This window comes from Heteronotia binoei, unplaced genomic scaffold, assembly GCF_032191835.1.
Source record: "Heteronotia binoei isolate CCM8104 ecotype False Entrance Well unplaced genomic scaffold, APGP_CSIRO_Hbin_v1 ptg001899l, whole genome shotgun sequence".
Taxonomy (NCBI): Eukaryota; Metazoa; Chordata; class Lepidosauria; order Squamata; family Gekkonidae; genus Heteronotia; species Heteronotia binoei.
The window spans coordinates 24,487-49,932 of NW_026800455.1; the positions used below are offsets into that span (position 1 = coordinate 24,487).

A 25,446-nucleotide genomic window follows, 5' to 3' on the forward strand; every position below is an offset into this window, starting at 1 on the left:
TTTGCTGGCATTTGATTTATTAGAGACAAGAATATAAACAAACCAGGAACTTGGAATCCCCCATTAGCATTCTGGTGGGATATAGGCAGATGAGATAAGTTACATTTGTATGGGGTTTTTTCCCTACTGGTAAAGAATTCCGCCGTTTGCAGACATGGAAAGGAGAACACAGGGCCCCTGGTTTGGGGAGAAATGGAGCCAGGAAAAGGGAGGGAAAGGGCTGTGTTTAGTTCTGAGGACATCGCTGAAGGCCTAGATCAGCTCTCCCGTTCCCAAAGAAAAAAGATTCCTGGGACTTAACTCCCCGCCCCAGCAGAGCAAGCCTCATCCTGCGGCTACAAAAATCTGCTTGCTCTGAGGTTGCCAACCTTCAGGTGTGGCCGGGAGATCCTCCGGATTTAGAACTGAACTTCAGATCAGAGAGTTTAATTCCTGACCGGGGGTGAAGGGCTGCGTTGTAGGGCGGGCTCTATTGTATTACATCCCACTGGGGGCCCTCCCCTCCCCGAACCCCAAGTCTCCGGAGGTTCCCAACCCAAAGTGAGAGACCCTGGTTTACTTATTCCGCGATGGTGTCTGGAGGGAGAATCTTTTTGGGCAAGGGGGGTGGCAGTATTTCTTCCCCAAACACAAACGCCATGGGTTTTACACAGACAAAACAGAAGCCCAGGTCGGGGGGGGGGGGGACACCACAGGAAACCTGGCGAGGGAACTGCCCTGAGTCACCGCTGTGCCCACCCCCCCCTCAGTTGACGCTGTCTTCGTCGCTGCCCTCCGCCCGGTCGTCTTTGGTCTCAGATAAGCTGCTCTCGTCGATGTTCTCCAGGGAGTCGGCGTGCTGAATGGAGAGCTCGGCCAGCCCCACGGCGGGCAGGGTGCTCTGCTCCGGGAACAGCCAAGGCTTGAAGCTGGGGTTGTGTTTCTGCTTCCAGTCCGGATACTTCAAGCAAGCCTTGTACATCTTCCTCATGGCCTGGGGGAAGGAGAGGCCAAGAAAGAAGGGGTGAGTCAGTCAGAGCTGAGGAACAGGAATGTAAGAGAAGCCATCTTGGATCGGGCCAGTGGCCCCTCCAGTCCAACACTGTGTCACATAAGAACACAAGAGAAGCCCTGTTGGATCGGGCCAATGGCCCCTCCAGTCCAACACTCTGTGTCACATAAGAACATAAGAGAAGCCCTGTTGGATCAGGCCAGTGGCCCCTCCAGTCCAACACTGTGTCACATAAGAACACAAGAGAAGCCCTGTTGGATCGGGCCAATGGCCCCTCCAGTCCAACACTCTGTGTCACATAAGAACATAAGAGAAGCCATGTTGGATCAGGCCAGTGGCCCCTCCAGTCCAACACTCTGTGTCACATAAGAACATAAGAGAAGCCCTGTTGGATCAGGCCAGTGGCCCCTCCAGTCCAACACTCTGTGTCACATAAGAACATAAGAGAAGCCCTGTTGGATCAGGCCAGTGGCCCCTCCAGTCCAGCACTCTGTGTCACATAAGAACATAAGAGAAGCCCTGTTGGATCAGGCCAGTGGCCCCTCCAGTCCAACACTCTGTGTCACATAAGAACATAAGAGAAGCCCTGTTGGATCAGGCCAGTGGCCCCTCCAGTCCAGCACTCTGTGTCACCCAGTGGCCAAAAACCCAGGTGACCTCAGGAGGTCCATCAGCGGGGCCAGGACACTAGAAGCCCTCCCACTGTTATCATCCCCCCAAGCACCAAGAATTCAGAAAACCACTGCCCCAGACATAAGAACATAAGAGAAGCCATGCTGAATCAGGCAAAGGCCCCTCCAGTCCAACGTTCTGTGTCACGCAATGGCCAAAAAAAACCCCAGGAGCCATCAGGAGGTCCACGACTGAAGCCAGGACACTAGAAGCCCTCCCTCTGTTTCCCCCCCAAGCACCAAGAATACAGAGCATCACTGCCCCAGTCAGAGAGTTCCAGCAATACCCTGTGGCTAATAGCCACTGGTGGACCTCTGCTCCATGTGTTTATCCAATCCCCTCTTGAAGCTGGCTATGCCTGCAGCCGCCACCACCTCCTGTGGCTGTGAATTCCATGTGTTAATCACCCTTTGGGTGAAGAAGGGTTTCCTTTTATCCATTCTAACCTGACTGCTCAGCAATTTTATAGAGTGAAAGAAACCAGCAAAGAAAGTGGTCAGCTTATGGCATCTGTGGACAGGAATTTGAACCCAGGTCTTTTAGGTTTGAATTTAGTTGGTCTGAAGGACCCAAAATCAGTCCTTTCTGGGTCCTGAGTGAATCTGAGACATAAACCTCTGTGCAACATGTAAGAGCCCTGCTAGACAGATCAGTGGTCCTTCTAGCCCAGCATCCTATCTCACACAGCGGCTAACAAATGTATCTGGATGGCCAACAACAGCATAGAGGCTGAGGCCTTCATAAGAACAGCAGAAGAGCCCTGCTGGATCAGACCAGTGAGGGTCCATCTAGCCCAGCCTCCTGTCTCACACAGTGGCCAGCCAGTTCCTCTGGAGGGCCAACAACAGGGCAGAGAGGCTGAGGCCTTCCCCTGAGAAGAACATCAGAAGAGTTCTGCTGGATCAGACCAGTGAAGGTCCATCTAGTCCAGCCTCCTGTCTCACACAGTGGCCAGCCAGTTCCTCTGGAGGGCCAACAATAGGGCAGAGAAGCCAAGACCTTCATAAGAACAGTAGAAGAGCCCTGCTGGGGAAGACCAGGGAGGGTCCATCTAGTCCAGCCTCCTGCCTCACACAGTGGCCAACCAGTTCCTCTAGAGGGCCAACCACAGGACAGAGAAGCCAAGGCCTTCCCCTGAGAAGAACATCAGAAGAGTTCTGCTGGATCAGACCAGTGAAGGTCCATCTAGTCCAGCCTTCTGTCTCACACAGGGGCCAACCAGTTCCTCAGGAGGGCCAACCACAGGACAGAGAGGCTGAGGCCTTCCCTTGAGAAGAACATCAGAAAAGCTCTGCTGGATCAGACCAGGGAGGGTCCATCTAGTCCAGCATCCTGTCTCACACAGGGGTCAACCAGTTCCTCTGGAAGCCACCAACAGGGCAGAGAGGCCGAGGCCTTCCCCTGGGAAGAACCTCAGAAGAGCCCTGCTGGGTCAGACCACGGAGGGTCCATCTAGTCCAGCCTCCTGTCTCACACAGTGGCCAACCAGTTCCTCTGGAGGGCCAACAACAGGGCAGAGAGGCAGAGGCCTTCCCCTGAGAAGAACCTCAGAAGACCCTGCTGGGTCAGACCAGTGAGGGTCCATCTAGTCCAGCCTCCTGCCTCACACAGTGGCCAACCAGTTCCTCTGAAGGAGCAACAACAGGGCAGAGAGGCTGAGGTCTACCCCCGAGAAGAACCTCAGAAGAGCCCTGCTGGATCAGACCAGGGAGGGTCCATCTAGTCCAGCCTCCTGTCTCACACAGTGGCCAACCAGTTCCTCTGGAGGGCCAACAACAGGGCAGAGAGGCAGACGCCTTCCCCTGAGAAGAACCTCAGAAGACCCTGCTGGGTCAGACCAGTGATGGTCCATCTAGTCCAGCCTCCTGTCTCACACAGTGGCCAGCCAGTCCCTCTGGAGGGCCAGCAACAGGGCAGAGAGGCCGAGGCCTTCACAAGAACATAAGAACAGCATTGCTGGATCAGCAGCTGCCCTCCACTTCTGAGCTCCACCGTTCCTCCAAAACCACCCACATCTAGTAATTCCGTTGCTTAAGAGAAATATGTTTCAAGACTGGCTGTGTACAAACCGGTTCTCAAACAGGCATGTCTGACCAGGAAGCAAACTCAGAGGCCTCCGGATAATGAAAGGGTCATAAACAAGGAGAGAAAGGGGCCCTCTGGCTCTGTCTGGTGGTGGTGGAGGTTTTAATTAAACGGAGGCATGTTTACTGCTGCTGACGCGGGCGACTCTGTGATGCCACCCTGGGCAGAGTTTTAACGTGAGAGCAGGGCTCATTAATCCAGCGATGGCTGGGGTGGGGGGAGGGAAACTACCACGGCAACGGAACAGATCTGGGAGGAGCCACAGGGCAATCTCTGCCGGCAGATGGGAAAAAGACTCACCGTGTTTGCAGCTGGGAAACCTCTCAAGCCACCGTTGGGCCACCCCTGCTCTAACATGTGGCTCTCTCTGCAAGCTGGTGGGAGATGAAACCCAGACAGGCACGCACCCGTCCCCTCCTAAAGCAAGAGAGAACAGGCAATGCGGCATCTGGTTCATCTCCCACCAGTTTGTGGCTCTTTCACACACATTGTGTGGCTCTTGAAGCCCCCATGGCCCCGTGGCTGGCTTGGAGAAGGCGTTTGTCTCTTTAAATCACTTCTCCAAACCAAGCCAGCTGGTGACCTGGAGAATGCATTTAAAGTTAAAGTTGCTTTCTTCCTTTCCCTCCTTCAACCCTCCCCATCTATTTTCCTTCCTTCCTTCCTTTTTTCCTTCCTTCCTTGTCTTGCAGCTCTCAAACATCTGACATTTATTGTGGCTCTTACATTAAGCAAGTTTGCGCTAGAGCCACAGAGAATAAGTGTCAAAGGTTTGAGAACCGCAAGACATGAACATCAGATGTTTGAGAGTCGCAAGACAAGGAGGGGGGAAGGGAGGAAGGAAAACAGATGGGGAGGGAAGGAGAGGTGGAAAGAAAACAACTTAAACCGTAAATGCATGGAATTCACTGCCACAGGAGGTGGTGGCGGCTGCAAGCATAGACAGCTTCAAGAGGGGATTGGATCAACATCTGGAGCAGAGGTCCATCAGTGGCTCTTAGCCACAGCGTATCGTTAGAACTCTCTTTCTGGGGCAGTGATGCTCTTTCTTCTTGGTGCTGTGGAGGGCAAAGTGGGAGGGCTTCTAGTGTCCTGGCCCCACTGATGGACCTCCTGATGACACCTGGTTTTTTGGCCACTGTGTGACACAGAGTGTTGGACTGGAGGGCCCATTGGCCTGATCCAACAGGGCTTCTCTTATGTTCTTATCTCTGGGGCAGTGATGCTCTGTATTCTTGGTGCTTCGGGGGGGGGGGCACAGTGCAAGGGCTTCTGGTGTCCTGGCCCCACTGATGGACCTCCTGATGGCACCTGGTTTTTTGGCCACTGTGTGACACAGAAAGTTGGGCTGGATGGGCCACTGGCCTGATCCAACATGGCTTCTCTTATGTTCTTATGACAGCCAGTTGCTCGGAGGCCCGATAGGAACCCTCCAGGGGCCTGATTCAGATCCGAGCCTCATGTTTGACACCCCTGCTGTAGAAAATTCCCCCCTCCAGAAGTGCCATTTCCTCCCAGGGTAACAGCTAACCGCAAATTATCTAACTCTCACACTCAGAATGTGTATATCCTAATGAATTCTTTACGAAGAACGATTAAAGTTTACCATTCATACTATACAGTCTTTGCCTTGAACGCAGCGACTAGTCCAAAGTCCAGGTTCTCACATCATCCTCAGGAATGAATGCAAAAAAGTCTCCTCTGGATTAAATGCCTCCAAAGTATTCTGCTCCTGAACCCTTGAGGAGCCAATAATTGTTAAAGGAGCCCAAAGAATCCAGAAGAGAGAATACAGGACTTTGCCACCGTTTCCATCCTTCTTTACCCTGGTCTCTCTCTTTGAAGCTGCTTCACAGTCCCACAGTACATAAATTTTCAGGTTTGGATTAACGCAGTGGATGCACAGCTTCTGTTTCCGAACTTAAAGGACTAGTCGCTGCATTCAAGGGAAAAGCAAAGGCTAGAAAGGGTTGCAAACACAGTAGAAGACAGAAACAGGATACAGGATGATCTCGACAGGCTGGAAAACTGGGCTAAAGCCAATAAAATGAATTTTAACGGGGATAAATGTAAAGTTCTGCATTGAGGTAGGAAAAATCCAATGCATGGTTATGGGATGGGGGAGACTTGTCTCAGCAGTAGTCTGTGCGAAAAGGATCTCGGGGTCTTAGTGGACCATACTCTGAACATGAGTCAACAGTGTGATGCGGCGGCTAAAAAGATAAACGCAATTTGGGGCTGTATCAACAGAAGTGTAGTGTCCAGATCACGTGATGTGATGGTATCACTTTACTCTGCTCTGGGAAGACCTCACCTGGAGTATTGTGTTCAGTTTTGGGCACCACATTTTTAAAAAGGATATAGACAAGCTGGAAGGGGTCCAGAGGAGGGCGACAAAGATGGTGAGGGGTCTGGAGACCAAGTCCTGTGAGGAAAGGTTGAAGGAGCTGGGCCTGTTTAGCCTGGACAGGAGGCGGCTGAGAGGTGATAGGATCACCATTTTCAAGTACTTGAAGGGCTGTCCTATAGAGGATGAGGGGTCTGGAGAGCAAGTCCTATGAGGAAAGGCTGAAGGAGCTGGGCCTGTTTAGCTTGGAGAGGAGGCAGCTGAGAGGTGATAGGATCACCATCTTCAAGGACTTGAAGGGCTGTCCTAGAGAGGATGGGGTGGAATTGTTTTGGTCTGGAGACCAAGTCCTATGAGGAAAGGTTGAAGGAGCTGGGGATGTTTAGCCTGGAGAGGAGGTGGCTAAGAGGTGATAGGATCACCATCTTCAAGTACTTGAAGGGCTGTCATATAGAGGATGGTGTGGAATTGTTTTCTGTGGCCCTCGAAGGTAGGACGAGAACCAACGCGTTGAAATTAAATCAAAAGAGTTTCCGGCTCAACATGAGGAAGAACTTCCTGACCGTTAGAGCGATTCCTCAGTGGAACAGGCTTCCTTGGGAGGTGGTGGGCTCTCCTTCCTTGGAGGTTTTTCAACAGAGGCTAGATGGCCATCAGGCTGCAGTGACGATCCTGTGAATTTAGGTATTTGTGGAGTTTCCTGCATTGTGCAGGGGGTTGGACTAGATAACCCTGGAGGTCCCTTCCATCTCTATGATCCTATGTATTGTATGCATGGTGGGCTTTAATTGCTGTTTGTATAAAATTCATTAGGCTATACGTACTTTGAGTGTGAGAGTTCAATCATTTCCAGTGAGCTATTGTTATTCCAGTTTAACCTTAAGTCAGAACCTGTGTGTGTGGGGGGTCGCATTTCCTCCAGGAGAGCTGAGCTCTGTAGTCTGGAACGGTTGCATTTTGGAAAGTCTCTAGGCCCTACTTGGAGGTTGGCAACCATATCAATAAGCAACTGCCAGAGAAGAAGACGACGACATTGGATTTATATTCCGCCCTCCACTCAAGAGTCTCAGAGCGGCTCACAACCTCCTTTCCCTTCCTCCCCCACAACAGACACCCTGTGAGGTAGATGAAGATATTGGATTTATATCCCGCCCTCCACTCTGAAGAGTCTCAGAACGGCTCACAATCTCCTTTCCTTTCGTCCCCCACAACAGACACCCTGTGAGGTAGATGAAGATATTGGATTTATATCCCGCCCTCCACTCCGAAGAGTCTCAGAGCGGCTCACAATCTCCTTTCCCTTCCTTCCCCACAACAGAGAGCCTGTGAGGTAGATGAAGATATTGGATTTATATCCCACCCTCCACTCCGAAGAGTCTCAGAGCAGCTCACAATCTCCTTTACCTTCCTCCCCCACAACAGACACCCTGTGAGGTAGATGAAGATATTGGATTTATATCCCGCCCTCCACTCAAAAGTCTCAGAGCGGCTCACAATCTCCTTTCCCTTCCTCCCCCACAACAGACACCCTGTCAGGTGGGTGGGGCTGAGAGGGCTCTCACAGCAGCTGCCCTTTCAAGGACAACCTCTGCCAGAGCTATGGCTGCCCCAAGGCCATGCCAGCAGGTGCAAGTGGAGGAGTGGGGAATCAAACCTGGTTCACACCTATTTGCCTGGACCCTTTTTTTTGGAGATGCCAGGGATTGAACCTGGGACCTTCTGCTTCCCAAGCAGATGCTCTACCACTGAGCCACCGTCCCTCCCAGATAAGAGTCTGCACACTTAACCACTACACCAAACTGAAGACAGAGACAGAGAGAGAGAGAGAGAGATATGACATACCTTTGGAGCCAGGAACTGTGAGGATTTATTCACTACCCACTTGGGCAAAGAACCTGAGGGGGGGAAAACATCAGAGAGGTGAGACAGGCTTTGCTTTGGAAAACACAGCCCCCTTAAAGGGGCACAGAAGGGACCTGAGCTCTGGAGGTTTTTACCTCCATGTTTACGAGCTTTGGCCCCAGCTTTGTCATCCAGAATCCCCCAAGGAAGGACCCCAAACCACGCAAGCAAAATTAACGTCTAATTATCCGACTTCACCACCGCTGCGAGCGACAGACAGATGGCTCCCACAGATGGCGACTAGACAACCACTGACTAATTCATTTCAACGCTGCGTTCCCTTCCCTCACGCACACGAGTTTGTTATCCTCACCGGCTTTGTTTTCGTCTTGGGCTGATATGCGCCGGCTGAGTCAGCCGGATGGGTTTGTTCGCACCCTTCGGAAAGTCTACAGCAGATTCCACATTGTTTGCACCCTGTCGAACGGAGGGGATAAAACTGACCGGCGGGGGGCGGGATGAGAATACTTTGTTCATTTACATCTGAGATCTCAAAAGATCTTTCTCAGCCTTTTACCCCCCCCCCTCCCCCTTGACACTGTAAAAAGGTAAAGGTAGTCCCCTGTGCAAGCACCAGTTGTTTCCAACTCTGGGGTGACGTTTTCATGGCAAACGTTTTACGGGGTGCTTTGCCCTTGCCTTCCCCGGTCCTCTCCACTTTCCCCCGCAGCAAGCTGGGGACTCATTTGACCGACCTCGGAGGGATGGAAGGCCGAGTCAGCCTGGAGCCGGTCGTGAGCAGAGAGCTCGGACTGCACTGACACTGGTTAATTCAAAAAGTGGAATGTTGGCAGAAGGCTGGATTTTGGCGGCAGATTACAACAATCCAAGCTGTGATCGGGATGGCTTAGGTTAGCCATTCTTGTCAGATCTGGGCAGCTAAACAGGGTCAGACCTGGTTAGCTCTTGGGTGGCAGACCACCAAGGAACGCCAAGGTTGCTACGCGGGCAATGGCCAGAGGCAATGGCCTCTGAATATCTCTTGCCCTGACCTGGATGGCCTAGGTTAGCCCGATTTTGGCAGCTGAACAGGGTCTGGCCTGGTGAGGCCTTGCATGGATGTCAAGTCCCCTGTCTGTTATCCTATCTGGCTTAGTAACTCTTGTTTTACAGTTCATCTCTGTGTTGAGTCTTTGGAAGAATGCGAGCCGCAAAGCCACTAACCCTCCCTCCCTTTTCCCAGGTTCCTTATCAGTTTCTGTGCGCTTTGTAGTAGACTAGCGATGTTATTTTACTCCCGTAACCTTGAGGTTTGAAAGATGCGCGCCAATTATTAACGGCTAGTGCTCATCTAAAGAGCCCCGCGGCGCAGAGCGGTAAAGCTGCAGTACTGCAGTCGGAGCCCTCTGCTCACGACCTGAGTGCGATCCCGGCGGAAGCTGGTTCAGGTAGCCAGCTCCAGGTTGACTCAGCCTTCCATCCTTCCGAGGTCGGTCAAAGGAGTCCCCAGCTTGCTGGGGGGAAAGCGTAGATGACTGGGGAAGGCAATGGCAAATCTCCCCGTCAAAAGTCTGCCGTGAAAACGTTGTGAAAGCAACGTCACCCCAGAGTCGGAAACGACTGCTGCTTGCACAGGGGACGACCTTTACCTTTTAGTGCTCATCTATATAATGCTTGCTCTGCTTTTGTTATCCAATCTTCACACTGCCCAGTCGGTGAGGTGTCTTACTCTCTACAATAAATGAATCTATTTGGAAATACAAAGGATCTTGTTATTGCAAGACGTGTGGACTTGACAATGGGAGACCAGCAAGGAAGTCCAGGGTGGATATGCAGAGACAGGCAATGACCTCTGTGTCTTTTCCCTTGAAAACACAAGGGGGTCACCATAAATCAACTTGATGGCACTTCCCACCTCTTCAGCAATCTCAAAGACTCTATGACCATTTAGAATCCTAGAGTTGGAAGAGACCTCCAGGATCATCTAGTCCAACCCCCTGCACAATCCAGGAAACTCACAAACCCCTCCCCCTACATTCACAGGATCTTCATCGCTGTCAGATGGCCATCTAGCCTCTGTTGAGAAACCTCCAAGGAAGGAGAGCCCACCACCTCCCGAGGAAGCCTGTTCCACTGAGGAACCGCTCTAACAGTCAGGAAGTTCTTAATAGAATCATAGAGTTGGAAGGGACCTCTAGGGTCATCTAGTCCAACCCCCTGCACAATGCAGGAAACTCACAAAAACCTCCCCCTAAATTCACAGGATCTTCATTGCTGTCAGATGGCCATCTAGCCTCTGTTGAAAAACCTCCAAGGAAGGAGAACCTGTCCCAAGAGGAAGCCTGTTCCACTGAGGAACCGCTCTAACAGTCAGGAAGTTCTTCCCAATGTTGAGCTGGAAGCTCTTACAATCTCCTATATCTTCTTCCCCCACAACACACACCCTGTGAGGTGGGTGGGGCTGAGAGGGCTCTCCCAGCAGCTGCCCTTTCAAGGATAACTCCTAAGAGAGCTCTGGTTAATCCAAGGCCATTCCAGCAGATGCAAGGGGAGGAGTGGGGAATCAAACCCGGTTCTCCCAGAGAAGAGAGCTACAGCTGACCCAAGGCCATCCCAGCAGCTGCAAGTGGAGGAGTGCGGAATAGAACCCAGTTCTTCCAGATAAGAGAGCTATGGCTGACCCAAGGCCATTCCAGCAGGTGCAAGTGGAGGAGTGGGGAATCAAACCCGGTTCTCCCAGAGAAGAGAGCTACAGCTGACCCCAGGCCATTCCAGCCGCTGCAAGTCGAGGAGTGGGGAATCAAACCTGGTTCTCCCAGATAAGAGAGCTCTAGCTGACCCAAGGCCATTCCAGCAGCTGCAAGTGGAGGAGTGGGGAATCAAACCCGGTTCTCCCAGATAAGAGAGCTCTAGCTGACCCAAGGCCATTCCAGCAGCCGCAAGTGGAGGAGGGGGGAATCAAACCCGGTTCTCCCAGATAAGAGAGCTCTAGCTGACCCAAGGCCATTCCAGCAGCTGCAAGTGGAGGAGTGGGGAATCAAACTCAGTTCTCCCAGATAAGAGAGCTATGGCTGACCCAAGGCCATTCCAGCAGGTGCAAGTGGAGGAGTGGGGAATCCAACCCGGTTCTCCCAGATAAGAGAGCTCTGGCTGACCGAAGGCCATTCCAGCAGGTGCAAGTGGAGGAGTGGGGAATCAAACCCGGTTCTCCCAGAGAAGAGAGCTATGGCTGACCCAAGGCCCTTCCAGCAGCTGCAGGTGGAGGAGGGGGGAATCAGACCCGGTTCTCCCAGAGAAGAGAGCTATGGCTGACCCAAGGCCATTCCAGCAGCTGCAAGTGGAGGAGTGGGGAATCAAACCCGGTTCTCCCAGATAAGAGAGCTCTGGCTGACCCAAGGCCATTCCTGCAGGTGCAAGTGGAGGAGTGGGGAATCAAACCCTGTTCTCCCAGATAAGAGAGCTCTGGCTGACCCAAGGCCATTCCTGCAGGTGCAAGTGGAGGAGTGGGGAATCAAACCTGGTTCTCCCAGATCAGAGTCTGCACACTTAACCACTACACCAAACTGGCTCTCAACCACTTAACCCGCTCACCAAACTGTTTAAAGAAACAGTTCGTTTCAGTCTACCACAGGACTAGGGGTGCTATTTGTCACGGACTTTTCAAAAGCTGTACTTGATGTATTAATTATGTTGTAAGAAGGTGTCTACATATATCAAATTAAGATAACCTGTTTATCATTTGGAATATTGTTTATTTCGGTGATTTTCCTTTACACTGTATTATTTAGACACCAAAACTGTGATTGTACTATATATCTCGTAGACAGGTTTTTGGTCTGATCCTGAGAGCCAGTTTGGTGTAGTGGCTAAGTGCACGGACTCTTATCTGGGAGAACCGGGTTTGATTCCCCACTCCTCCACTCACAGCTGCTGGAATGGCCTTGGGTCAGCCATGGCTCTCAAAAAGCTGTTCCTCTCAAGAGCAGTTTCTGTCAGAGCTCTCTCAGCTCCAGCCACCTCACAGGGCGTCTGCTGCGGTGGAAGGAGATCAAGGAGATTGTAAGCTGCTCTGAGACTCTGATTCAGAGAAAAGGGCGGGATATAAATCTACAGTCTCTTCTTCTTCGTCAGTCTTAGAAGGTTAAAATAACTTAATTTTAAAATTAACCTGCCCCGGCCTTCAGAGAACAGCTGGTTGACGCAGAGACCCATCTTGGGAAAAGACACCAACCAGAGAGGTGGAAGGGATTGGAGCTTATAGATCTGGTCATTCCAGCGGATGTTTCGATCCTGGGCTGCCAGGCCCACACACTTTCCCCTACTCAAGAGCAAGTCCTTGACGCCTCCGATGGAAACTCTTCCCAAACAGCTGTGTCTGCTTCTGTTGCCGGCAGAAATAAATTCTCTGCACAGCTGGGATGGATTTGTGCTTTAAAAAGAAAAAAGGCCAGCACCCAAATCCGACCCGCTTTGCTGTTAGCTAGTCCCTGCACCCCACCCCCGCCCTCGCAGTCAGCACTGCAGAAATTTGTGGTTAGGGCTCAGATACACCCGCAGTTAGCGCAACTGAGCTCCACAGTCCATTAAGAGGTCTAAGCCAAGATGACGCCTCTGGAGGCCGCGGAGAGCAGATCCTGAGAAATAGAGGAAGGGATTTCTGCATGGCTGATGCTGCAGAAAGGAAGAGAGGGCACCTAGAGCCCAGCTCTGCTAAAAATAATCTGTATTCTGCAAGCGCCCACTCTAAATTCTTCCTGGGGAATCAACTGTGCAAACAGGAAATCGCCGGGAGCTTTTCTGTTTTTGTACATGCGTGCACACGGAATTTCACGTTCTTCTATGGACATGATTTCCAGGGATTCAGGGAATCACAGAACAGAATCTGGTCGCCGCACCTCAAAAAGGATATTATAGCATTGGAGAAAGTCCAGAAAAGGCCAACTACAATGATTAAAGGGCTGGAGCACTTTCCCTATGAAGAAAGGTTGAAACGCTTGGGGCTCTTTAGCTTGGAGAAACGTCGACTGAGGGGTGACATGATAGAGGTTTACAAGATAATGCATGGGATGGAGAAAGTAGAGAAAGAAGTACTTTTCTCCTTTCTCACAATACAAGAACTCGTGGGCATTCGATGAAATTGCTGAGCAGACAGGTTAAAACGGATAAAAGGAAGTCCTTCTTCACCCAAAGGGTGATTAACATGTGGAATTCACTGCCACAGGAGGTGGTGGCGGCCACAAGTATAGCCACCTTCAAGAGGTGTTTAGATAAAAATATGGAGCACAGGTCCATCAATGGCTATTAGCCACAGTGTGTGTGTATATATAAAATTTTTTGCCACTGTGTGATACAGAGTGTTGGACTGGATGGGCCGTTGGCCTGATCCAACATGGCTTCTCTTACGTTCTTATGTGACACAGAGTGTTGGACTGGATGGGCCACTGGCCTGATCCAACATGGCTTCTCTTATATTCTTATGTGACACAGAGTGTTGGACTGGATGGGCCACTGGCCTGATCCAACATGGCTTCTCTTATATTCTTATGTGACACAGAGTGTTGGACTGGATGGGCCATTGGCCTGATCCAACAGGGCTTCTCTTATGTGACACAGAGTGTTGGACTGGAGGGGCCACTGGCCTGATCCAACATGGCTTCTCTTATGTTCTTATGTTCTTATAGAGTAACAGGAACGGAAAGGTCCCCTGTGCAAGCACCAGTGGTTTCCGACTCTGGCGTGACGTTGCTTTCACAAAGTTTTCACGGCAGACTTTTTACGGGGTGGCTTGCCATTGCCTTCCCCAGTCATCTCCACTTTCCCCACGGCAAGCTGGGTCCTCATTTGACCGACCTCAGAAGGATGGAAGGCGGAGTCGACCTTGGGCCGGGTACCTGAACCAGCTTCTGCTGGGATAGAACTCAGGTCGTAAGCAGAGAGTTCAGACCACAGTACTGCTGCTTTACCACTCTGCACCACGGGGCCGCTAACAGAGTAACAGAGGGTATCAAAAAAGCCCAACGCCATGCTGGGAATGATTAGGAAAGGAATTGAAAACAAATCAGCCAGTATCATAATGCCCCTGTATAAATCGATGGTGCGGTCTCATTTGGAATACTGTGTGCAATTCTGGTCACCGCACCTCAGAAAGGATATTATAGCATTGGAAAAATGTGCAGAAAAGGGCAACTAGAATGATTAAAGGGCTGGAACACTTTCCCTATGAAGAAAGGTTAAAACGCTCGGGGCTCTTTGAGAAACGTCGACTGAGGGGTGACATGACTGAAGTTTACAAGATTATGCATGAGATGAAGAAGGCAGAGAAAGAAGTACTTTTCTCCCTTTCTCACAATACAAGAATACATGGACATTCAATGAAATTGCTTAGAAGTTGGGTTAGAAGGGATAGAAGGAAGTCCTTCTTCACCCAAAGGGTGATTAGCACATGGAATTCACTGCCACAGGAGATGGTGGCAGTTGCAAGCATAGCCAGCTTCAAGAGGGGATTGGAGCAGAGGTCCATCAGTGGCTATTAGCTACAGCATATTGTTGGAACTCTCTGTCTGGGGCAGTGATGCTCTGTCTTCTTGGTGCTGTGGGGGGGGGCACAGTGGGAGGCCTTCTGGTGTCCTGGCCCCAATGATGGACCTCCTGATGGCATCTGGTTTTTTTCCGGGCCTTGTGTAACACAGAGTGTTGCACTGGGTGGCCTACTGCCCTGATCCAACATGGCTTCTGTCATGTTCTTAGAGTTGGAAGGGACCTCCAGGGTCCATCTAGTCCAACCCCCTGCACAATGCAGGAAACTCACAAATACCTCCCCCTAAATTCACAGGAACCTCATTGCTGTCAGATGGCCATCTAGCCTCTGTTGAAAAAGGAGAATCATAGAATCCTACATTTGGAAGGGACCTCCAGGGTCCATCTAGTCCAACCCCCTGCACAATGCAGGAAACTCACAAACACCTCCCCCTAAATTCACAGGAACCTCATTGCTGTGAGATGGCCCTCTAGCCTCTGTTGAAAAACCTCCAAAGGAGAATTCATAGAATCCTAGATTTGGAAGGGACCTCCAGGGTCCATCTAGTCCAACCCCCTGCACAATGCAGGAAACTCACAAATACCTCCCCCTAAATTCACAGGAACCTCATTGCTGTCAGATGGCCATCTAGCCTCTGTTGAAAAAGGAGAATCATAGAATCCTACATTTGGAAGGGACCTCCAGGGTCCATCTAGTCCAACCCCCTGCACAATGCAGGAAACTCACAAACACCTCCCCCTAAATTCACAGGAACCTCATTGCTGTGAGATGGCCCTCTAGCCTCTGTTGAAAAACCTCCAAAGGAGAATTCATAGAATCCTAGAGTCAGAAGGGACCTCCAGGGTCCATCTAGTCCAACCCCCTGCACAATGCAGGAAACTCACAAACACCTCCTCCTAAATTCACAGGAACCTCATTGCTGTGAGATGGCCCTCTAGCCTCTGTTGAAAAACCTCCAAAGGAGAATTCATAGAATCCTAGAGTCAGAAGGGACCTCCAGGGTCCATCTAGTCCAACCCCCTGCACAATGCAGGAAACTCACAAACCCCTCCCCCTAAATTCACAGGATCTTTTGCCTGAAAATCTTGATATAATAAATATTTATTCATCCATTCATTAAAATATTTCTTAGAATCTGGAATTCTTGATTCCTGATTGGCTTCCGGGGGGGGGGGGGGGGCTCAGAAGGAATCCCCTCTTTACGAACTGAGCAGCGAATAAGAATGATCATTAAAAGGAACAAAGAAAGCAGGCAAAAAACCCTTACCTTTGGGGTCTACCTGAGCCAGGTAGGTAAGGCAGGAATGGTTGGGTCCTTTCCCCTGGATTAGGTAGCCAGTCTGAATGGAGACCGCTCTCACCATGTCTTTCCTGGGAGGGTATTTCTGGAATGAGAAAAGCGGCACAGAGATCGGGTCAGTAGCAGGTCAGGTCTGGCTCACCCCACCCCTCTGTCCCCCTGCAGAAAGCTCCAGCCCCACCCTCCCAGTGGGAGGAGCCAAGATCAGACTCCACCCAGAGCATCAGAAGGACTTCCTGCTGGACCAAACCTCATTTCTGAAGCAAGGAGGGGGCGGTAGTCTTTCACGGCACCTTTTCCTCCACAATCTAAAATAGGTTTGCCCAGACCTCATTTTGCAAAATGGAAACAACCCGCAGGGTTATAATGACCACAATTACTAAAATTTAATGCACTACGATTTCCAATTTGTCATTTAAAATAAGTGATTGTTATAAGACGTAACAAAATTTCATATAACATTTAAAATCATCAAGGCATTCCCAGTTTATTGAGGACAGCTTCCTTCCTTCCTTCCTCCCCCCTTCCTTCCTTCCTTCCTCCCTTCCTCCCCCCTTCCTTCCTTCCTTCCTCCCTCCCCCTCCCTTCCTTCCTCCCCCCTTCCTTCCCTTCCTCCTCCTCCCCCTTCCTCTTCTCCCCCCTTCCTTCCTTCCTCCCTCCTCCCCTCCCCTCCTTCCTTCCTTCACTCCTTCCTTCCTCCCTTCCTCCCCCTTCCTTCTTCCTCCCCCCTTCCTTCCTCCCCCGCTTCCTTCCTTCCTTCCTTCCTTCCTTCCTTCCTTCCTTCCTTCCTCCCTTCCTTCCTTCCTTCGAACAAGTAAAAAAAGATCCAGAGTCTCTGGGCCTTTTTGTACTGCGATTCGGGGCACACAGCGTCGCTGTTCCTTCTCTGCGTCACTTTATGTTTCTGTGCTTCTTAAACACCTTCTTAAAAGACGTTTAAAAGCCGCTTTGCAGGTCAGCCGTGAGGCTGTAATGTGAACGCATCAGCAAAAAAAGTCCAGGCCGGATTCATGCAGGAATCTCTGCATGGATCAGGGGTGCCCAAACTTGATTAACGTAAGAGCCACATAGAATAAATGTCAGATGTTTGAGAGGCACAAGTCATCAGATCTTTGAGAGCTGGAAGGAAGGAAGGGAGGGAGGGAGAAAGAAAGAGAGAAAGGGAAAGACAGAGGGAAAGAAAGAAAGACACTTTAAATGCATTCTCCAGGCTGCCAGCAAGCTTGGCTTGGAGAAGTGATATAAAGAGAGAAAGGCCTTCTCCAAGCTGGCCAGCAGGGTGCTGAGGCTTCAAGAGCCACACAATATGTGTGAAAGAGCCACACGTGGCTCCCAAGCCACAGTTTGGCTACCCCTGGACCGGATCATGTCCTTTGTTTTGCTTTTCTTTTCTTTTTTTGCAGACCCAGTCTTCCAGAGCTCATCTCAGTTCAGCTTTTAAGTGGTTTTTAGTTTCTTAAAAAAGATAGAGATGTTCCGGGAGTCACAACTGCCTGGAACAGTCCCCTGTGCTTCCTAATCTGGGGGGTTGCCAAGTCCAGCTTGGGAAATTCCTGGAGAACTGTGGGTAGGGCCCTGGAGAGGAGCGGGGTTTGGGGAGGGGAAGGACCCTCAGAGGGGTATAGTCATACAGCCCACCCCTCCAAGCCAGCCATTTTTTTCCTTCCAGCATGGCTTCTCTTATGTCCGGGGGCAGTGATGCTCTGTATTCTTGGTGCTTTTGGGAGGGGGGCAGTGGGAGGGCTTCTAGTGTTCTGGCCCCAGTGAGGGACCCTCCCGATGGCACCTGGTTTTTGGGCCACTGTGTGACTCAAGAGTGTTGGACTGGATGGGCCATTGGCCTGATCCAACATAGCTTTCTTATGTTTCTGATGGCCCCTCATTTCTTTGGCCCCTGTGTGACACAGAGTGTTGGGCTGGATGGGCCTTTGGCCAGGAGAGCCAGTTTGGTGTAGTGGTTAAGTGTGCGGACTCTTATCTGGGAGAACCGGGTTTGATTCCCCACTCCTCCGCTTGCACCTGCTAGCATGGCCTTGGGTCAGCCATAGCTCTGGCAGAGGTTGTCCTTGAAAGGGCAGCTGCTGTGAGAGCCCTCTCCAGCCCCATCCACCTCACAGGGTGTCTGTTGTGGGGGAGGAAGGTAAAGGAGATTGTGAGCCGCTCTGAGACTCTTCGGAGTGGAGGGCGGGATATAAATCCAATATATTCTTCTTCTTCTGATCCAACAGGGCTTCTCTTATGTGACACAGAGTGTTGGACTGGAGGGGCCACTGGCCTGATCCAACATGGCTTCTCTTATGTTCTTATGTGACACAGAGTGTTGGACTGGAGGGGCCATTGGCCTGATCCAACAGGGCTTCTCTTATGTTCTTATGTGACACAGAGTGTTGGACTGGAGGGGCCACTGGCCTGATCCAACATGGCTTCTCTTATGTTCTTATGTGACACAGAGTGTTGGACTGGAGGGGCCATTGGCCTGATCCAACAGGGCTTCTCTTATGTGACACAGAGTGTTGGACTGGAGGGGCCACTGGCCTGATCCAACAGGGCTTCTCTTATGTTCTTATGTTACACAGAGTGTTGGACTGGAGGGGCCACTGTCTGATCCAACATGGCTTCTTTTATGTTCTTATGTGACATAGAGTGTTGTACTGGAGGGGCCACTGGCCTGATCCAACATGGCTTCTCATAAGAACATAAGAGAAGCCATGTTCGATCAGGCCAACGGCCCATCAAGTCCAACACTCTGTGTCACACAGTGGCAAAAAATTTTATATACACACATACACTGTGGCTAATAGCCACTGATGGACCTGTGCTCCATATATTTATCTAAACCCTTCTTGAAGGTGGCTATACTTGTGGCCGCCACCACCTCCTGTGACAGTGAATTCCACATGTTAATCACCCTTTGGGTGAAGAAGTACTTCCTTTTATCCATTTTAACCTTTCTGCTCAGCAATTTCATCGAATGCCCACGAGTTCTTGTATTGTGAGAAAGGGAGAAAAGTACTTCTTTCTCTACTTTCTCCATCCCATGCATTATCTTGTAAACTTCTATCATGTCACCACCCGCAGTCGACGTTTCTCCAAGCTAAAGAGTCCCAAGCGTTTCAACCTTTCTTCATAGGGAAAGTGCTCCAGCCCTTTAATCATTCTAGTTGCCCTTCTCTGGACTTTCTCCAATGCTATAATATCCTTTTTTAGGTGCAGCGACCAGAACTGCACACAGTACTCCAAATGAGACCGCACCATCGATTTATACAGGGGCATTATGATACTGGCTGATTTGTTTTCAATTCCCTTCCTAATAATTCCCAGCATGGCGTTGGCCTTTTTTATTGCAGACGCACACTGTCTTGACATTTTCAGTGAGTTATCTACCACGACCCCAAGATCTCTCTCTTGGTCAGTCTCTGCTAGTTCACACCCCATCAACTTGTATTTGTAGCTGGGATTCTTGGCCCCAATGTGCATTACTTTGCACTTGGCCACATTGAACCGCATCTGCCACGTTGACGCCCACTCACCCAGCCTCAACAGATCTCTTTGGAGTTCCTCACAATCCTCTCTCGTTCTCACCACCCTGAACAATTTAGTGTCATCCGCAAACTTGGCCACTTCACTGCTCACTCCCAACTCTAAATCATTTATGAACAAGTTAAAGAGCATGGGACCCAGTACCGAGCCGTGCGGCACCCCACTGCTTACCGTCCTCCACTGCGAAGACTGCCCATTTATACTCACTCTCTGCTTCCTATTACTCAGCCAGTTTTTGATCCACAGGAGGACCTGTCCTTTTACTCCATGACTCTCAAGTTTTCTAAGGAGCCTTTGATGAGGAACTTATCAAAAGCTTTCTGGAAGTCAAGGTAAACAACATCTATCGGGTCGCCTTTGTCCACATTTGTTCACCCCCTCAAAGAAATGTAACAGGTTAGTGAGGCAAGATCTTCCCTTACAGAACCCATGCTGAGTCTTCCTCAATAACCCATGTTCATCAATGTGCCTACTCATTCTGTCCTTGATAATGGTTTCTACCAACTTTCCCGGTATTGAAGTCAGACTGACTGGCCTGTAATTTCCCGGATCTCCTCTGGAACCCTTTTTAAAGATGGGGGTGACATTTGCTACCTTCCAGTCCTCAGGAACGGAGGCAGATTTCAATGAAAGATTACAGATTTTTGTTAGAAGATCCACAAGTTCAACTTTGAGTTCTTTCAGAACTCTCGGATGTATGCCATCCGGACCCGGTGACTTATTAGTTTTTAATTTGTCTATCAGTTGTAGGACCTCCTCTTTTGTCACCTCAATCTGACTCAGGTCTTTCAACACCCCTTCCAAAATTAGTGGTTCTGGGGAGGGCAAAAAGTTCTCGTCTTCCACAGTGAAGACGGAGGCAAAAAATTCATTTAGCTTCTCAGCCATTTCCCTATCCTCCAGTAATCCTTTTACCCCATGGTCATCCAAGGGCCCCACTGCCTCCCTGGCTGGTTTCCTACTTCTAATATATTTGAAGAAAGTTTTATTGTTGGTCTTTATGTTTTTTGCAATATGCTCCTCATAGTCCCTTTTTGCCTGCCTGATCACAGTCTTGCATTTGATTAGCCACAGCCTGTGTTCCCTTTTACTAATCTCACTTGACTGGTTTTCCACCGCTTAAAGGAGTCCTTCTTACCTTTTACAGCTTCCATTACTTTGTTTGTGAACCATGCAGGTCTTTTCTTATGCCTGTTTGTGCCTTTCCTAACTTGTGGTATGTATTTTATCTGAGCTTCTAGGATTATAGTTTTAAATAGCTTCCAAGCTTCCCCGAGGGTTTTGTACCGTATGTACCTTTCTTTTCAGTTTCCTCCTCACATGCCTCCTCATCTCAGTGTATTTACCCCTTTTAAAGTTAAAACGTGGTTGTGGCGGTCTTTTTGGACAACTCCCTATTTATACAAACGGTGAAATCAATAACATTATGGTCACTCTTATGTTCCTGATGGCCCCTGGTTTTTTGGCCCCTGTGTGACACAGAGTGTTGGGCTAGATGGGCCTTTGGCCTGATCCAAGATGGCTTCTCTTCTGTTCTCATGAATTCCTGTGGCCTGGCCACCCCCAGAGGGCCTGCGCCTCCCTTTGCCTCCTCCCTCCCTGCCCAGAAAGCAAAAGGGACTCACGGGATGCTTGACGGAGTAGTTCATGATGATGTAGTCGCTGCCCATGGGCAGCCAGGAGCGGAGCGTGATCACGTCTCGGTTTCTTCAAGGGCTTTGGGGCACTTCCCTGCCAAGGTAAAAAAAAAAAAAAGACAACTGACTCAAGAGACGGGAAGGAAGTCCTGCTAGACTGCAGGCTGACCCCAACCCTCCCACCATCGCCAACTGTCCTCCCCGCCCCCAATTTAATGTGGGGTTGTCCGACAGCTTGTTTGATTCTCCTGGAGGATATTGAGGGAGGTGGCTGACTAAAGCCTGCCCCTGCCCTCCAAAATGCTGGCATTCCATGGAGGTCTCCCCTCCAAGATGGGGGAGTCTTGTCTTAGCAAAAAGGGATCATATGCTGAACCATTCCATTTTGTCTGCTTGAGAGCATACGGAAGTTTACATTCTGAATAAAACTTAGTTGGACTTGAAGGTGCCATGTGTCTACCTGCTTTGTTCTATTGCTTCAGACCAGCCCAGCTGCCCATTTGGATCTATCTACATGAATCAACAGTGTGATGCGGTGACTAAAAATACAAATGCAATTTTGGGCTGTATCAGCAGAAGTGTAGTTTCCAGATCACGTGATGTGATGGTATCGCTTTGCTCTGCTCTGGTAAGACCTCAACCTGGAGTCTTTTGTTCAGTTTTGGGCGCCACATTTTAAGAAGGATCTAGACAAGCTGGAATGGGTCCAGAGGAGGGCGACGAAGGTGGTGAGGGGTCTGGAGACCAAGTCCTATGAGGAAAGGTTGAAGGAGCTGGGCATGTTTAGCCTGGAGAGGAGGCTGCCGAGAGGTGATAGGATCACCATCTTCAAGGACTTGAAGGGCTGTCCTATAGAGGATGGGGTGGAATTGTTTTGGTCTGGAGACCAAGTCCTATGAGGAAAGGTTGAAGGAGCTGGGGATGTTTAGCCTGGAGAGGAGGCGGCCGAGAGGTGATAGGATCACCATCTTCAAGTCCTTGAAGGGCTGTCCTATAGAGGATGGGGTGGAATTGTTTTGGTCTGGAGACCAAGTCCTATGAGGAAAGGTTGAAGGAGCTGGGGATGTTTAGCCTGGAGAGGAGGCTGCCGAGAGGTGATAGGATCACCATCTTCAAGTCCTTGAAGGGCTGTCCTATAGAGGATGGGGTGGAATTGTTTTGGTCTGGAGACCAAGTCCTATGAGGAAAGGTTGAAGGAGCTGGGGATGTTTAGCCTGGAGAGGAGGCGGCCGAGAGGTGATAGGATCACCATCTTCAAGTCCTTGAAGGGCTATCCTATAGAGGATGGGGTGGAATTGTTTGGTTTGGAAACCAAGTCCTATGAGGAAAGGTTGAACCATATGAAATGTTTTAATGATGTTGTTGTCACTCTATTTAACACCATGTTGTTTTTACCTGTTCTTTGCCGCCCTGAGCCCGTTAGGGGAGGGCAGGAGAGAGATGTACTTTTTTAAAAAAATGCCCTTGAGCTCAGGTGGGACCAGGAGGCACCAGTTTGCCAGCCCAGGTGAGCTCTCCCTTGGCAAAGGGCCACCAAGACATGGGTGCGAAACATGAGCTCGGCCACACCTCCCCCAGCATGCAACGCAACCCCCGCTCACAGGAGTAGTATCCCAAGTCTGCGTTGACCGTCAGTTTGCCGATGTCAAACGTCTCGATAACGTTGGTGTCCCACTTTTTCCTGTATTCGATGTCGTGCAGGACGTCGTAGAGGATTTCTGCCGCCACATCCTTGCAGTCCATCCTGCACTGAGAGACAAAGAGGGTCAGAAACCCGCCCAAGGACAGCCCCCCAGCAGCCTGCTTTGGGGGGGAGAGAAGATGGGGGGGGGGAGAGAAGTGGGGGGGAGGGAAATGTCTGCTGGGCACTCAATTATTCCCTATGGAGATCGATTCCCACAGGGTATAATGAAGAATTAATCTGCGGATATCTGGGGGGGGGCTGTTTTTTGAAGTAGACGCACCACATTTTCACCATAGCATTCTCTTAAACTCCTCGAAACACCTCCAAGTTTCAAGAAGATTGGACCAGGGGGTCCAATTCTATGAGCCCCAAAAGAAGGTGCCCCCACCTAGCCATTATTTCCAATGGAAGGAAGGCATTTAAAAGGCATGTGGTCCCTTTAAATGTTATGGCCAAAACTCCCTTTGGAGTTCAATGATGCTTGTCACAACCTTGCTCCTGGCTCCACCCCCAATGTCTCCTGGCTCCACCCCCAAAGTCCCCAGAGATTTCTTGAATTGGACCTTGCAACGGGTTGGAGTGAAGAGAAAAAGAAGAGGAGAAAGACGTAGCCTCTTGGGAGTTCCCAGTGGGAGAGAAAGGTGGGATAGAAATAAAGCAAAGAAATAAAAATACAGTTGAATCGTGATAAGCACCAAGGACATCATAGAGCATCACATAAAAACATAAGAGAAATCTTGGATCAGGCCAATGGCCCATCCAGGCCAACACTCTGTGTCACATAACATAAGAGAAGCTCTGTTGGATCAGGCCAGTGGCCCCTCCAGTCCAATACTCTGTGTCACATAAGAACATAAGAGAAGCCCTGTTGGATCAGGCCAGTGGCCCCTCCAGTCCAACACTCTGTGTCACATAAGAACATAAGAGAAGCCCTGTTGGATTAGGCCAGTGGCCCCTCCAGTCCAACACTCTGTGTCACATAAGAGAAGCCCTGTTGGATGAGGCCAGTGGCCCCTCCGGTCCAACACTCTGTGTCACATAAGAACATAAGAGAAGCCCTATCGGATCTGGCCAATGCCCTCCAGTCCAACACTCTGTGTCACACACTGGTCAAAAAACTAGGTACCATTGGGAGGTCCACCAGTGGGCAAGGACACTGGAAGCCACCCACAGTTGCCCCCGCCCCCAAGCACCAAGAATACAGAGCATCACTGCCCCGGACAAAGAGTTCTATCAACACGCTGTGGCTAATAGCCACTGATGGATCTCTGCTCCAGATGTTGATCCAATCCCCTCTTGAAGCTGGCTATGCTGGCAGCTGCCACCACCTGCTGTGGCAGTGTATTTCATGTGTCAATCACCCTTTGGGTGAAGAAGGACTTCCTTTTATCCGTTCTAACCCGACTGCTTTGCAATTTTATGGAATGTCTGCAAGTTCTCATATTGTGAGAAAGGAGAAAAGTAATTCTTTCTCTACCTACTCTATTCCGTGCATAATCTTGTATACCTCTCTCATGTTACCCCGCAGTCGACGTTTCTCCAAGCTAAAGAGCCCCAAGCATTTTAACCTTTCCTCATTGGGCTTGGGAGGCCAGAAACTAGACCATCCTAGCTGTGGCCGCATTTTATGCACACTCGCACACACACAAACACACACACACAATTAGACAGCTGCCTGCCATTCACCGGCCTGACTCCTCCGCAAAGTGGGTCTACGGATTCGTTTCCGAGCTCGCTAATTATTCATCAGGGCTATCGTTGATGTCCTGCTTACAAGCTGGAACTCTAAATATTTCATCAGCAACCGCAGGACTCCTTTCTCGCCTGCCCGCCCCCGCCGGCCCAGAAACCGCCCAACAAAGGAGGCAAGGGAGGGGCCCCCATCGGCGGCACAATGGAAAGATGGGCACCCGGGAACCCCGATGCTTCCACTGATACCCGCACGGCCACGGACGTCATGTTTCGAACACGAGGCAGGCTGCAACTCGCAACTCGGCCTTCGTAGGAGCTGCCGGCCTTTTGTGCGAGATGCTGTCCGGCGCGCTCTGCGATTACACTCCTTCCAAAGGGCTTTTTTTCTTTCCACTCAGCTCAGGCCTCCTTACCGATGAGAACTGAAAACGGATGCGCCTTCTTTGACATTAGCGAGAGAGCAGCAACTGATATGGAGGAAGGGGGGTGGGTGGGGGGGGGAGGCTTAATGAAACTCTGGTTTTATGAGAAACGAGTGCCAGGACTGGTCTGTGAGGAGGGGTGAAGAAAGGAGTGACGTCCTGGACCCAAAGGGCCCGGCTAATAGCTGCAGTCTGAGAGAAGACCTGGTTTTTATAACCTGGTTTCCTTTACCCTAAGGCAAGGGAGTCAAGCATGTGGTTCGGGCCCACATCAGGCCCCGGGAGGGCTCTTGTCAGGCCCCCGAGCAAGTGGCAGTCATCTGCTTCCTTCTCCCTCTCTCTTGCTTCCTTCTGCATCACAGCTTGCTTTGCCAGGCTTGCTCAATCGCACAGCAGAGCTACGGAGCAAAACCTCTATTTTCTCCATTGGCTGAGACTCCTCCCTTGGGGAGGAAGGGGAGAGGGTAGAGCTTGTTTTTCATAGAATCATAGAGTTGGAAGGGACCTCTAGGGTCATCTAGTCCAACCCCCTGCACAATGCAGATAACTCACAAACACTTCCTCCTAAATTCATAGGATCTTCATTTCTGTCAGATGGCCATCTAGCCTCTGTTAAAAACCTCCAAGGAAGGAGAGCCCACCACCTCCCAAGGAAGCCTGTTCCACTGAGGAACCGCTCTAACGGTCAGGAAGTTC

General features: G+C 50.4%; 1 pseudogene; it reads right to left on the reverse strand.

The window, feature by feature from the left end:
- On the reverse strand, window positions 1–24,595 carry LOC132565893 (START domain-containing protein 10-like; annotated as a pseudogene).
- Between the last annotated feature and the right edge of the window lie 851 nt (window positions 24,596–25,446).